The 15,727-nt window shown below is 37.6% G+C and overlaps 1 protein-coding gene across 1 annotated transcript in view; it reads right to left on the bottom strand.

The window, feature by feature from the left end:
• The window catches only part of CACNA1B (calcium voltage-gated channel subunit alpha1 B), a 3,578,581-nt gene that overhangs the window by 3,169,391 nt on the left and 393,463 nt on the right, over positions 1–15,727 (bottom strand). The gene's annotated exons all lie outside the window — the stretch shown is intronic.

The raw sequence follows: 15,727 nt of genomic DNA, 5'->3' as shown, positions 1-15,727 counted from the left end.
ATATCTGTATGTGAAATAAGTTATATTAATATTTTGGTGAATATTTAGATCAGGTAATGATAGTATTGCCAGTTTTTTAATGGTATAGGAGCTCAAACAGGACATAATCTTACATAGTCCTGAGGACTAAGCAAAGGTCCCTGAACAGAAGCATTAAGACAGAGACAAGTTATGGGACCTTTGATCTTTCATATAGTATAAGGGACTTATACCAGAGAATTTCTGTGTAGGAAACCTTGTGGTCTTTCTAGATGGGCCACGTGTTTGAAAAGTTACATCACAAAGAGGGTGTTATAATCTCTCCTAGGTCTGTTAGGTGAAGAATAGAACAGAACAGAACAATAACTTAAAATGATAATTCATCTTTGGTAACCAATTGGGAAAGGAAGAAACATTTCTTAATTATGACTGATGTACAATGGTCAATGGACAGCTCATTACTCGTGTGTCCAAATCCTTAACAGAATCAACCTTAAGAGAATAATTTAGTGCAGTTCTTTCCCAGCAAGTACTATGCTATATATTTGCATATTGAGTTTAAGCCCATGATCAGTGCACTAAATACTAATATGGCTCAGTCCATCCTGTAAAATATGTTTGTCAGCAGGGTAGTTTGTTATAGCACCAAGTTTGCAGTCATCAACAAGTGTTGTTAGCCATATACCTTTGACATCACAAACATGCTTAGTGCGACTATACTTTTGGCATGGTATGGAAGAGTACGCAGACATGTGTTTACTTATATCAGCATTGCCATCATTTTTTTGGTTCTACAATGTCAACAATGCACTTTTTAAACAAATGCAATTCATCAAAACAGAAAACTCCAAGGACAATCCCAAACCTTTAAGGGTGCTTTTACCCTCCAGCAGCACAGAAATACACTAATAGATTAGTTCATAAAAATATTCAAGGAATGTTGAGCTGTTGCTAGGTGCACAATGTTCTGCTCAATGCAGCTTGAAAAGGGAAATAATTAGCTCTTATAAGCAGCTGCCAAGTCTAGCTGAAAATCTGAAAGAATACCATGAGAACTCCAAACATCAAGACTGAAAGGGTATAGACAAAATGGAAACATGCAAGCATTAAAATGGTGTGTGGTCTGCAAAGAAGTCATAAACATGAATTAGTGAGCATACCATGAATACTGTCAAGAAAAGGTAAGAGAAAATTAGCACTAAAATCTTCTTTCAACAATCTCACTGAACCCATCAGGCTTCAAAGTGTAGCATTATTTTTAGACAAAAAGATAGAACAGACAACATAGCCTAAAGAAGGGGTGCAGCCCAGCTACTTGCAATGTGAGGAAGCATTGTAACATAGAAAGGGTGGTAAATGATTTATATATATATATATATATATATATATATTATATTGGTCTATATTATTCTAGTGAAAGTTGCTTTGTGCGAATGCAAAAAGAGTGACAAATACATCGAAATGCATTTGAGAGTTTCGATGCATTTGTCATAGGATAAGGAGGTAAGTGGCCAACTACCTGGAGTTCCCTTTTTGTTGCTATAGTGCGATCTCGGAGCTGGTATATTTAGTTGGGGGGTGTGAGGGGGGCACAGCCCCCCACATTGGGGGTGTGGAGGTCAAAGCCCCCACCTATTTATGCTTTTAATTTAGGTTTTGTTCATGAATGGCCACGTGAATGTTTTCCCTAGGAAAAAATTTGATTTCACGGCCATTCGCGATTTCCAGCTTTCGTGCATTGTGTCGACTTTTATGAAGTCACACATATGCACTTTCTCTGGAATAATATAGACCCATATTATATAGATATATATATATTTATATACACACACACTCAACTCTTAATAAAGTTTTGTTAGTATTTCCTCCACTGTCAGGGGACACAGAGTACTGTGAGTGAGATATGCAAGTAAAACTCACATTCAAGCATACGATTGCATATGCAACTGTAACTATGTTATATATGCATGCACATACACTCATTTCCAGTATCCATTTTATCTTGTTTAATGTTGCAGGGGTGTTGGAGCCTATCACAGCACTCATCAAGTATGAGATGGCTGCTTTTATGATGTCACTGCATATATACCAATAATTTCCTGCTTCACCGATTCTCTATATTATGCACCAATGTCACTTCTTAGAACTTTCCTAAACTTTATCTTTGTGTGATATTTCCTGTTAATTCGATTTTAATGAATTGAAGTTATTTTTGTACACATTTGTTTAGACCTTGTTTAACCTTTGTTATATTGTTCAGTACTAGTACTTGATGCTTTTTCCCCGGGTCTCCACTGAAAATGGGTACCTTGGCTAGTGGGACATTCCCTGTGAACAAATTCAGAGATGCTGGATACTGAATGGGCTGACAGACACCTACACATACCCACACAGCACATGCACACATATAGGCAAATTCACCTATCAAGGCATGTCTTTTTTGAAGCAAGAAAAACTAGAAACGGAGCCCCCACTGAACCACACCCAAAAAAAAAAAAACTAGGACATGCAGCACATTCTGCAAAGAAAGCACTAGAACTAGGAAATGGACTGAAGAACTAAGGACAGTACAGATAAAATTAAAAAGTTGTAGAGATAGACTGACAAAAAAGAAGAGAAGAGATATAGAGGTGCCTGTGTGCTCTCCCTCCAGAAATAATACATCTTATGTTCATTTATATCATCCTTGGAATTGTTTCAAGACAGATTTTGCAGTTTATATTTTCTTCTTAAGTTTTTGTAGAAATGTGTAATGATTATATTTTTCACATTTCTTTAACTGCTAAGTTTTCCATAAAGTGCTGTAAAGTAATTAAGATACTTCAAGTTTAAATTATTGCCACCTGTATTTTTTTTCTTTCACACAATGAACAAAGTAAAAAAGCTACCAGGTGAGTGAGCTCTGGAGAGCGCCTGTACTGTACACAGTACCAATTCTGTGACCATTATGACAGTAAATAAAACCTTGATGTAAATGTTCACGAATGTATCAACAGAACCAGCCCTTTTAGCAAGCAGAGATTCAGAGGTCATAAGCTCAGAAATTAAACCTAATGGTCTAATCCCAATTATTTTTTATTGCCCATAAAAGCATCGAGTGATCCCTTAAATGTGGACAGGGACATGCACGGTTTAACTGGGTGTCACAGCATATTACATTATCTGGGTAGACGCTATGTCACAAACCAATACTTTTCTTTTTCTTGCTTATATTTACTTTCAGTTACATTAACTGTGTGTTGCAAATGCCTTGGAGATCAATGATTACTTCTAGAAGTTTGTATAACAGGGAATACAATGAGCACTCCCTTAAAACATATTTAATAAACTTTGCAGCCCTGCTGTTTTCTTTATAAGAAACCTTTGAAAATTCTGTTTGCAGTGTTTCATTAGGCAAGTTTAAAAAAAAAAGTTGCACCATACTCTAACTTGCTGGATTACTGCCATACATAGTGGTACAACTATTCATTACATAGGAACGATGCTAGGTAAGCGATCACAAGGAATATAAGAAGGTTAGCCATATACATTTTTAAGTAGGCATATGTTTCTTCAATTATGCTGGGAAATTAAGGAATCCATCCCATCCATCCTCAACCCTTTTTTGCACATGTAGTCAAAGTATCACTTCAACTGTGACAGTTAACTAGGCCTCAAGGTTTACACCACCTGCTGACTAGCTCTATTGCTACACTTCATCCATATCACACACACACACACACACACACACACACACACACACACACACACAGCCAATTTAAAATGTCCAGTCCACCTGCTGCATGTCTTTGGCATGTGGGAGGAAACCGGAGCACCTAGAGAAAACCCACTTGAATACATAGAGGACATGCAGACGCCACACAGAAGGCACCCCAGCCGAGAATCAAACCAGGGAACCTCCTGCTGCGAACTGTGCCATCCTAAATTAAGGAATAATGCCCAATAATGCAATGAACAACTCTATATCATCACATCACAGGTTCCAGTCCCGAGAATATTGGCAATATATTGGCTGAAAAAAGTCGGTGCTTGCTTTACCTCACCAATCCACATTGTTGCCCCAAACTATCTTTGAAAATTTAGTTGTCCCTAAAATCGCCTTGGAATCCCTGTCAAAGGCTAAAAATACTTCCGTGGGACCAGACAACATACCAGGCTGTATTCTCATCAGTCCCAAGTATATGCATTATCTGGGTCTCTATGTAAACTGTTCAACTTCCCCCTCAACTCTCTGCCACATTACAAAATATTTTTTTTTTCAAATTTAACTTGTTTTATAGGTATCTTTAGTTGTTCAGTACAATAACATGTCTGTGGTATACTGCTAATGCAGTGTGTTTTGTTTCTTACAATAGAGGTTGCAGCCTGCTTATTTTTCTGTTTGTATCATAGCTTTAAAATGGGTCTGTGTCATAACACTAAAAACATTCTCCACAAAAAATATATATCTTAAAAGTATGTTTTTGCAGGGGGCTAAGCCACCCTGCAATCCGCCCCCATACCCCTTTACTGATATATACCAACTCCATGATTGCACAATCATGGAAAAAAGAAAATGACCACATACCGTAATTCAGTGCTTAAGAGTGAATACAGACATCAATGGAGCTAGTGGTACAACATGGTGCGACCTTCACAATTCACACACACTGTGCCAGACGCGCCAGACTAACTTCCTTAATAACTACTACAATAAGAAACAACACCATCATATATATTCTACACAATTCTATACAGTTCTACACTTTTTGGTGTTGAGTTTTTGGTGAAATGGGTTCGACCTTATGGGTTCTAACATTATGATAGAGATCCCTCTGAAACGCAGACTTTTTTTTACATATATTACTGAAGTGCTGTATAAATGTGCATTTGCTGCAGAATAATGTAAGAAAGTAATGGTTTGAATTTATAGTCATTAATTCTAATTTCCTTACACTGCTACTGTTCAGACAGGTTGTGCATGTGGCTGGTTATCAATTCGGTCATTCACCCCCTGTCGGTCAATGAAGCTATGTTCCATCATATACAGAATCAACAGGGAAGTGCTTTGAGAAATAACCATAAGATGTCCTGCACACCTTAATACCAAGGAGAAACTGGGGTCAAAGTTGAAACTCATCTGTATGCGAGTCCACGTTCATTATTTATTTACTTTGTTTACTGAGCAAGTCCGACTAGGCACGGGTGCCCTTTTTCAGTATAGGCCCAAACAGAAAAGCTCCAAGGCATCATATTTAATTCAATAGATATTTAAAATAAGTTTTATAATCCAATTTCGGTGAATACATAGCATAATAGTCAGTATAATAAAATATGTACTGATATTCATAAAAACATTACATTTACAAGCCTTGTACTGAGACTTTACAGATCAACGGATGCATATGATATGTAGGAGTAATTTAAGAAATACAATAGTAAGGTATTGGAGGAGATAAGTTAGAGAACTAGAGATGTAACAGTCATTTGGTTGTACTAATTAGAAGTAGGTATTGTAGTTTTAGAAGTACAATAAAGTGATGTATTAGAAAGGGTTAAGCAGGTTAAGTGATTTTGTGCTTTAAAAGGAAGTCTAAGAAAGGTGATAAAGGGTGTTGGAGAGTGATGTCCCAGATGAGGAGTAAGGACAAAGACAGAAAGTCTTTTCATAACAGTTTGAAAAAGTGAAGGTGTGTGATAGACCTGATTGATGCAGGAATTTTATTCCAAGTTCTAGCTATACTACTGGAATAGTCTGACCTCAGCAGCCCTTTGTGGTTTGCAGATGGAAAGCAGTTTTTTATTTGACCAAAGGGGATGATTTGGAAAATAGTATTGCACTAGGGATCTAAGGGTTGGGCAGATGGATGCATATGGATGATTTTATGGGTTAAGATGAGCCGAGCATGAGAGGTGGTGAAGAAGCTCGAGCCTGTAAAGCGCTTTTAGAGCTTAACAGTAATGGGTCCAGTAAGGTTTGTTGCAAACGAATCTGGCAACTTTGTCCTAGCACTGTTCAAGTTTAGAACTAAGTGAAGCTTGGAGATTGATCATAATAGCTCCATATAGGAGAGAGGGCAACAGGCAGGTAATAGCTAGTCAACTTAGCAAAGTCTGTAAGGAATTTCTTTACTCTCTGTAGAGTGGCTAGTTTTTGATGGCTTTTCTTGATGCCATTGTGGATAAGTAAATCAAATTTAAGATAGTAGTTGATTGTCATGCCAAGTAGTTTTGTATGTGGGATAACTAAATTTTTTTCCTTAAATACCACGATGGAGGGTTTTTTTTCATAGAAATGGAATTTCGAAAAAAGAAGTAATTTATTTATTTTGTATTTAATAGATTAGATTGTGGCCAACTCAGAGTTAATGGCTTTTTGAGTAATTCTCTGAAGATGTACTAGGTTGTTGAAAATGCATATTAGGATAGAATCATCAGTGTATTGTATGAGGGAAGCTTGTTGATAGAATTTATGTAAATTGTTAGTGAATATACTGAAGAAGAGAGCTGAGAATGGAACCCTGTGGTACACCAATATTGACAGGAAGGAAGGGAGAAAACATTGAGATCCATTTAACAGACTAGTATCAATCAGTTAGATAGTTGTTAATCACTGTAGCGGGGGTTGTGATAGCCCAAGGAAAAACAGTTAGTAGGAGGAGGTTTTGGTGAGTGACTAGACCAAAAGCTTTAGAGAGATAAAGGAACACAGAGGAAGCACTTTGGCTTTGTCTCTGGCTTTGTTAATAGTATATGTGAAAGTTAATAATGGTGTGGTAGTGCTACAGGTGGGTCTAAAACCACAATATGTGGTGGGTCTGAGCTTTTCCTGGAGAATATTTTGAAGTAGTTGCTTGTGAATGCACTTCTCCAGAATTTTTGACAAAGAGGACAGTATGGCAATAGGTCTGAAATTGGTTATTTCAGATGAAGTTCCTCCTTTATGAATAGGGATGTTGATTTTTTTCCATAGAGAATGAATGTACGATTCCTTGATAGATCTGTTAATTAGTAAAGATGAGAGATAGCCTATGGAATTGGCAGACAGACTGAGGTATTCTGCTTGGAGATTACCTGCTGAAAGAGAATGCTTTGAGTAAATGACTTTCAGTTTTATTATCTAACCTACAATATTCTTCCTAAAACACAGAAGGGGTTACACCTGTTTATGATTAACATGAGGCTATTGTCAAGATACCCAGTACATGGTGTCTATAACACCTGTATCAAAAGTTAAAGTAACAAATCTTTCCAGCTTGTAATCATCTGCATGTAGGCTGTGCACCACTTATATCTGGAAAGAAGCTACCAAATAACGAATCAACTAAGGACTGTGCCACTAGTCAAATGAGATGTTGAAGACCATCCCGATAAGTAGCATGAAGAAGACAGGTTCAAGACTGACTGAAATACGGAGTCTTGACTGAGCAAGACTCAAAATCTCATAATAGAAACTGTCATAAATTTGAAGTCTCAAGACAAAACATTGTTTGCAGGGGGCCACACCCCCCAATCTGGGAGCTTTCCTCCAAACTCCTGATAGGCTTGTACTATTTTAAACCTGAGCAATACCCCTTTCAGCTTAGCATGTGGCAGCTTAGGAAAAAGGTGGCTGTTAATTATGCTCTTAAGATGTATGGTCTCCTGCCATTTTTACCAGTTGAAGCTTTTTGATTTTTTCAATCCATTGTATATTTTGCAACAAACAGCAGATAAAGGAGAAATACATTTTAAGCATCTTTAATAGCAGAACAGCTTCCACTGTGGGAAAACTACTTTCACTCTTCACTTTGTACACCAATTTATTTGCTTCTTTTGTGCGCTTATCAACCACCTGACTGACTGCCACAGCTCTACCCATATAACCCCTAACCAGGTAGGAGACCACAATCCATGCAGCCATGAAAAGATTTTACAATTTTGATATGCTTCCCCAGTTTCCCTTCTACATGACTACAAGGTCCTAAGGTGTGGCCATGCAATGAGGAAGTATGAAGGATTGTCACACACTTATGCAAGTGAATCTACCCTTATAATCCCCTCCATTTTTCAGGCAAATACAGCTAACATTCTCCCATCTCCACCAGATATTGTAGGTTCAATGAACTTTCTGGAACACATGCCCTAAAACATTCTTGGTGTAAGAAGTTAGTAGACTTCAAATCATCATTCTCTTTCTGTCTCTCCCTCCTCACCTGACTTCCCCAAATCACAGGCAGCTAATCAAACCCCATATTATCATGAAGTAGCAGGGTTTCATCCCTCTCTGCTGCAAACACCCATTGCATTTAGCTAATCAAACCCCAGATCATCATGGAGCAGCAGGGTTTCATCCCTCTCTGCTGCAAACACCCATTGCATTTAGCTAATCAAACCCCAGATCATCATGGAGCAGCAGGGTTATATCCCTCTCTGCTGCAAACACCCATTGCATTTAGCTAATCAATCCCCAGATCATCATGGAGCAGCAGGTTTTATCCCTCTCTGCTGCAAACACCCATTGCATTTAGCTAATAAAACCCTATATCATCATGGAACAGCAGGGTTTCATCCCTCTCTGCTGCAAACACCCATTGCATTTAGCTAATCAAACCCCATATCATCATGGAGCAGCAGGGTTTCATCCCTCTCTGCTGCAAAAACCCAATGTTTTTCTCATCGGGCCTCTACTGAAAATGGGCATATATCCAGCTAGACTAGCACGGTCAACAAATGTAAAATGAAATAAATAAATAAATTTAATCAAACTAAAGATGCGTATGTGAATCATTTGAATATATATATCTGTATCACACACACACAAATATATACAAATTTGAAACACAGGAGAACAACAATTTGTGTATGGAAATGGTCTAGATGGATTAATCATTAATATCAGTTGCATATTTTGAGCAACCACAAACATTTTACAAATACAGAAAGACATTTTAGTAAGAGTATTTAACATTCCTAGACAATATGGATAGCCAATATATGCTACAGTGTACTATGCTTATGCAAACAAAATATTTATAAGCATGTGCGTGTATGGATTCACAAGACAATCTCGAATTTCAGTATTTCGAGACTATAAAGTGGAAAATCCACATACCCGAAAACCCACAAATGTGAAAACCAAAATCGCAACCACACACCACCACACAAACACACACACACACACACATACACCTACCTAACTATACTACAAGAAACAAAACAACACGCGCCAACACAGCATAACATACAAGCACACCTACCCTACACCCACACCCCACCTACTTATATATAGTAACTCTGAGGTTGCACTCACACACACACACTAAAATCCCTACCCAATACCCTTACATAAACACCACTTACCTGAATCCCCAGCTAAATCCACAAACCGCACTGCGTGTCACCAATGCAACACCACAAAAGCGGATTCGACATTTCCACATTCAATATAGTGCAGTTTCACATAACTGCACTTTTGACTATCCAGTCTCAAAATACTGAAATTCGACATTTCAGTATTTCAAGATTGTCTAGTGAAACCGCGTGTATACATATATGACCATGTGTGACATATGCACATATATATTGTACATGTGTTTATGACAGAAGAAAGTTTTCGGAAACCTGAACTTCATATGGTCAGGACCATATTGTCGACATTCCAAAAATGCAGATGAAGCAAAATAAAAATATAGATTTTTGCAGGGGACACCCCCTGCAAATTATATATACCAACTCTGAGATCACATTGAGGAAAAGGGCAGATTCCCTGATCCACACTGTACTGTGAATCTCCATTAAACTACTTTAAGTTTTCGGAAAGTCGGAAAGTTGAACATATGGTCTCAACTATATGAAGCTAGAGTTTCCAAAAAAACTCGTATCACCTGACAAACTCTATGCATGCACTGTTTCAAAGATATACAACAGTTTCAAGCACATAGTTCAGTCTGGACAAAAACATTGCAATTACATCATTACTGTATCACATGGATATGAGGCTTAGGTACGATTAAGCTCACAACATTAGATGTGTAACATTCTGCAAAGGTAGTGTACCATTCACTAAAGAAAAGCCTAGCTAAAGCATAGCAGAAATGTAAGTGCAGTTTGCATGGATACGGTGCTGGAGTCATTTCCAAAATGATCATCTTCGACAAATTTGCTGCATTAGGAGTGGTTAGGAACTCCATATCTTGTAGACGACTGAGATGAAAGCAGAGTTAAAATGATTTAGAAATGTAGGTGTTTGGATCATGTGCGGGCTACCCGAGCAACGATTATGTAATTGGTATAAGCGCTTTAAATCCTGGCATGCCAAGTATTTCAGGATACTGTAATCTGAATTACATGGCAATTATAAGGTAAAAACAAATACTAACAGGACTTTCAAGTGCAAACACTACCAGTTATAGATTAGATTATACCCAATGTATATGCCTCAGTGAAATGTTTTCTTTGTAGGAACAAAGGCAAATTTAACAATCCTTTAAAATGCCTGGTCAGATTTTAAGAAACGAGCTAAACAGTTTAGTAAAACTATCAGGAGTCATCAAAAAGTCTAGAAAGAAGATAAACGTTTAGTAGTAGTGACGTGTACATGATGCAGCATAAAGGGCCTGACCTTACAAAAAGGATTAGTCGTCGATTTGTTCTAAAATCGCTCATGTTAAGATGGTGGGAAAATGTCTTTATTCCTGATGTTTCGTGACTCCCACCACTGACAGTGCTCGCTGCTTTGAAGGGACAGATACTCTTCATAAGCCTTACTGCTTCTAGCAGTACACTTCAAATACAGAACCGTTGGACGATGCCTGGAGAAATCCTACACGATACTAAAATAATGTCATTCCATCAGACCGTTAGGGATCTACCATCAAGATAGGTACAGAACGATGCTGATAAACTAAGAGAGAGAGCATTAATGGGTAGACAATCAGGGGAATATGATGGTTCATCATATCACAAGCCTTAGGCAGACCTACAAAAACGTGCACTACTACATTCACCCTGATTATGTTTTCATCTAAAATACTTCGGAAAATCTAAAACCATGCCATCGCTGTTCTTTAACTGTAGGAACACACTATGGGAATTGGAGACAAGACTGATGTAAGCTGTGTCTGTATACACTTTTCAAGTAGCTTTTGTAAGGAAGAAGAAAGGGGATAAGGTAGAAGTCAGAGGAGTCAAACAAACCACCATTAAGGAAACGGATGTTAAAACTTATGGAAAATGCAAAAGCATACCTCTTATTACAAAAATTTGACACAAATCCAAAAATAATAAGGGGGGAGACAAAGGACCACAATCGGTGATAGATATCAAATACTGTTCTTATGAACTTAGAAGTTGGTATAAATTAGCATGCATTTTTATTAAGGATATGAAGTCTGAAATACAAAAGTCTATCATTAGTGATTCAAATCCTCACTATTTGTCAGAAGAATACAAATTTCATGAGGAACAATTAATATACAAGGCAAAAAAGCCTGGACATTCTGTGAAATTATGGGCAGTTGAGAGGTCTGTGCAACAGCATCTACAGCAAAACTGTAATTATTTAGGATGTACTGAATTAACTCGCTCAATCTACATACGTTAATGGACAAGTAAACCATACAGAGTCCTTTTCGTAGTATTTCACGTCCATTTCTTTAACACTATATTAATCTCTCCAAAATCTTTTTGGCATGGTTACAGGTATGAATTGCACACCCTTTTGTTGCTTTCCATTGAACTGCCCCTTTTCCTTGTATGTACTTACCAAAATGTGAACTCCAGAAATGCACAGTATGTGCTAATCAGAGTCGTACCAGCTATCAATATAATGGCAATAATAGCGTGCCTCCTCCTGGTAATACTTCTTCCTGCATATTTCATCATCCCATATGCCTTCTTGCAGCTTTCTCACATTACTTACCTTTAGAGCATATGACTTGACCACGCCAAATGTAAGGTTCCTTCCTCTTTTGTAGAGGGGCATCACTTCACCTCCTTTTCTGTGCTCCTACTGTGGGTTACTGCTTCTTAAGCACACGACTATTTTGTAGCACTGAATTTACAATGACATTTTAAAAATTTCAGTCCTAAATTCTTTGTTCTCTTTCCAAGCCTTCTTAACTATAAACCTACATGGTCATATCTTTTTTTTTTGTTTTGTTTTGTTTTTTTTTTTTGAAGGAAAAGTCTCATTGCTTTCTCTTGTAACTGAAAAACATGCAGGTATTTCCTTTCAAGAGTTCATTATGTGGCGGTTTTCGTAAATTTGAATTTAATTTGTTAATCAGGTATGTGAGCTGGTGATTGTAGACTACATGCAAACACATATCAAGTTTACAATATCCATTCAGCCAGGATGACAAGTTAACCATCTCTGCTTTAGCTATGTAGGAAAAGAAACAAAAAACGCAAAATGTAAAGCCTCCATCTTTCTTTCTGTTCATCTTTTACTTTGATTAATGTTACAGAAGTGTGAAGTTAAAGATGACAAGTGTCAGACACCGATGTCTGCAGCAGTGAACTGACTGCAGGATTATCTGGGTCAGTGGCACACTTAAGAAAATGATAGACCTTTATCAGACCAGTGTTCATGTAATCTCTCAACAGGTCAATACTCTCTGATCTCAAAACTCGAAGAGTTTTAATAGAATCGCAGGGAAAGCACAGTCAAGTCTGGGGAATTCTACATACTTGAAGCAACCTTGCATGCACCACAGCAAACATTCTTCACAACAGATACAAGACCACAGCACAATTTCCTTCATCAGATAGAATTTTGTTTTTTTGCACCATGGTATTTCAAAAACTAGAAGCACAAAATTAAGTGTTTATCTGACAATTTCTGCAAGTGCAGTACATCTCTATAAGTGTTTGTTTTCTTGTGCAAATGTCATTACTACTTTGCACTCAAACAGAATCACTAAGCTTAGCCATCAAATAAAACTTGAGTAATTCTATAATTTAAAGTATTCTTTTTTTGATCTCCTGTCCAGGTAGGAGGTTATCACTGTGAAGGAAAAGTAAACAATTTAATGAACGCAGCTATAAACACCTATGACATCTGCATTACACAAGAAGGTACCAAAGCAAGATAGAATATAGTTGCTTGCATACTCAAAAGGAACAACAACAAGCATGTAGGATAATATATAGAAATGACTATACTGCAGTGTGGCACAGTGGATTCAGATAAATACTGACATCTCAGCTTTAATTCTCGTGACATCCACTTTCATAGTGAATTGTTGTGCAAGCTGTTGAACTGAATTTCCTAGGTCATCCTTGAAAATAGAAAACTATGCCTGATAAATCTGACCTGGTTAAAAAAGGCTGACTATATTAAAAAAACACAGCTCTAGTACACATGTTTTAGGTGCAGCTCACCAGGGAACCCACATTGTTTGACAATCCTTGCCTTTTAGAACATGTCAGTAGGCTAAAAGGCACCACAGAGACAAATCATAGGCAGATGTTGCAATTTATTGCTTAGTACAGTGATGCACAACCTTTTTATGGGGAGGGCCACTACATGACTTCTTAATGTATCTGCGGGTCACCTCAAAATATAGCAAGTTGTTACCAGTTAACAACAGGTACAGGTGACTGGCATTTTTACTCAAGACAGCAGTCATGAAATTGCCTGTTTTCTACATCAACTTTGCATTTAATTTCATTCTGGCTTGCAGCCATGACTTATTACAAACTCTTGCAGAAAGTTGCTACTGTTTGCAGACTACTAGTTATAAACAACAAATAACAGCTACTTCTGCAGGTAAAATTAGAGGTGTGCGCAACTGCAGTTAATTAGGTAAGTAAGCACGTGCTGGAAAGTTTGCGTGACTGGAGTAAGGCATAGCATTTTTTCACTTTAAAAAATTTTTGGTTACTCTCTGGGAGCCAGCTGATGTTGCGTCGAGGGTCGGATTTGGCCCCAGGGTCAGACATTGTGCACCACTGGCTTAGTGGCTCTTTTCTCTTATTGCTAAAATTTGCAGCAAGTGAGCAAGATGCATCACTTTCAAAGTAACACAATTGTGCTTCAAATCCCTGTACTGTCCAGAAGTTCGTATTTGAACGGAAACTCTAGAGTATACTCACTCACTGTTTTCACTGACAATTTCATGCATTAAAGTAGATGCGTTAAAAGTCTGGCAAAGATTTTTGACTAAAACAACTTACTAACCAAGCAAAATATTGCAAACAATATTTACAGACAAATGCAAAGACCAGTATTTCACACCATGAAAATTACCATATCTGATATGATATAAACATGTTTGAAACCACTGCATGTCTGAGCTATTCAGCTAGGATCAATTGCCTGAACTTAAAATAAATTCATAGTTCTGTCATTTCTGAAGTCAGTTAAATTAGCAAGTCCCCCGAGGTACTATGTGAGCCTTTTGCTTCTTCCTACTGTACATAGATCAACTTAGTTAAAAATATAAATAAATAAAAAATAATGAATAGGCCATGTTTTCATGTTTAATATCAGTACATGTGCTTAGGAAAATCAGAGGAAAAGGAACTCTAACATTCTGTTCCTTTAATAAATTTACAGGAAATAAAGAAAGAAGTACATATGCATACCTCTGAGTCACTGATTGATTTTCCAATTTGTTCAATTGAACGGAAGATGTTAAATACTGCAGTCACATTTGTAAGCTCCCCTGTCCTTCGGGATCCAGTTTCAATAGCATTTAAGCTGACCGATTTGTTGTTTTCTGGCACCTATAGAACTGGATACGATTTAAGAAACTAACTCATTTGATTAATTATCACACAAACTACTCTTGAGAGGCCGAAAGAGAAGGGGGGGGGGGTGAGGCTGGAGAAGGAGAATGACAAAAAGAGCATCCGTGATAAGTCTATAAAGTGAGATGATATGTATAGGTTTTGCATATGAAGCTGGTTCAGATTTTGAAAGTACTTGCTTACATTAAAACTGAGCTGGAAAAGGGATAACCTCAACTGCCTTAAGACATCACTGTTACAAAACCACCATCAAAAATGTTCTCAAGAGAGGATTTCAATCCTTATAATCACCAGCGTCTCCTTATATATTTCCATGAAAAAGAGAGAGGAAACACCTTGTAAAAGGCCATCTATTAACCCACATAAAAATAGAATAATCAATGGACAAGTCACACAGAGGACTTCAATGAACAAGTCACACAGAGGACTTCAATGGACAAGTCACACAGAGGACTTCCAAACAAGCATCTAGAGGCTAACATTTGTACTTCTGTGGCAGTGGTCTGGCAGAGCTCATGGGGATACTCACAACTAGTCCAAGCATGGTCCAAAGGAGCTATGTATAAAGAGAGGCATAGTAAGGCTAGAGGCATTCAACTTATCTAGTCATAAGGAGCCTAATGGCAGAAAAGTCAAGGAATAAGGAAGAAATCCTAACAAGCCATGTAAAACAGCCTGTCCGTGATCTGCTTCATCTTCCTCTACCTACCTGAAGGCTGTGTCAGTCACATACAAGGTCAATGGTCTGTAAGAAAACCCTGAGATGGGCTATGGATAGATATGACAGCTAGGGCTAGGACTAATGTACGAGTCAGCAAGTTGTAATTGAGATAGATTGTCAAGCTGAATGGATTGGGCATGAAGCCACAGCCCCTCCCCCCACATAGAAGGATTTCCTGTAGTGACATACTACTCAATGGAATGAAACAGATTATTGTGGTTTGCTTGTAGCAAAAACTGAATTTTTTAGATATTGGCCCACTATAATATAATGTGCACCAGTTAAGCAAATGTTAAGAATGAACTTGTAGGT

This window comes from Protopterus annectens, chromosome 16.part0 (genome assembly GCF_019279795.1).
Source record: "Protopterus annectens isolate FY-2018-M chromosome 16.part0, PAN1.0, whole genome shotgun sequence".
In the NCBI taxonomy this organism is placed as follows: domain Eukaryota; kingdom Metazoa; phylum Chordata; order Ceratodontiformes; family Protopteridae; genus Protopterus; species Protopterus annectens.
This window is presented reverse-complemented; position numbering and strand designations above follow the sequence as displayed.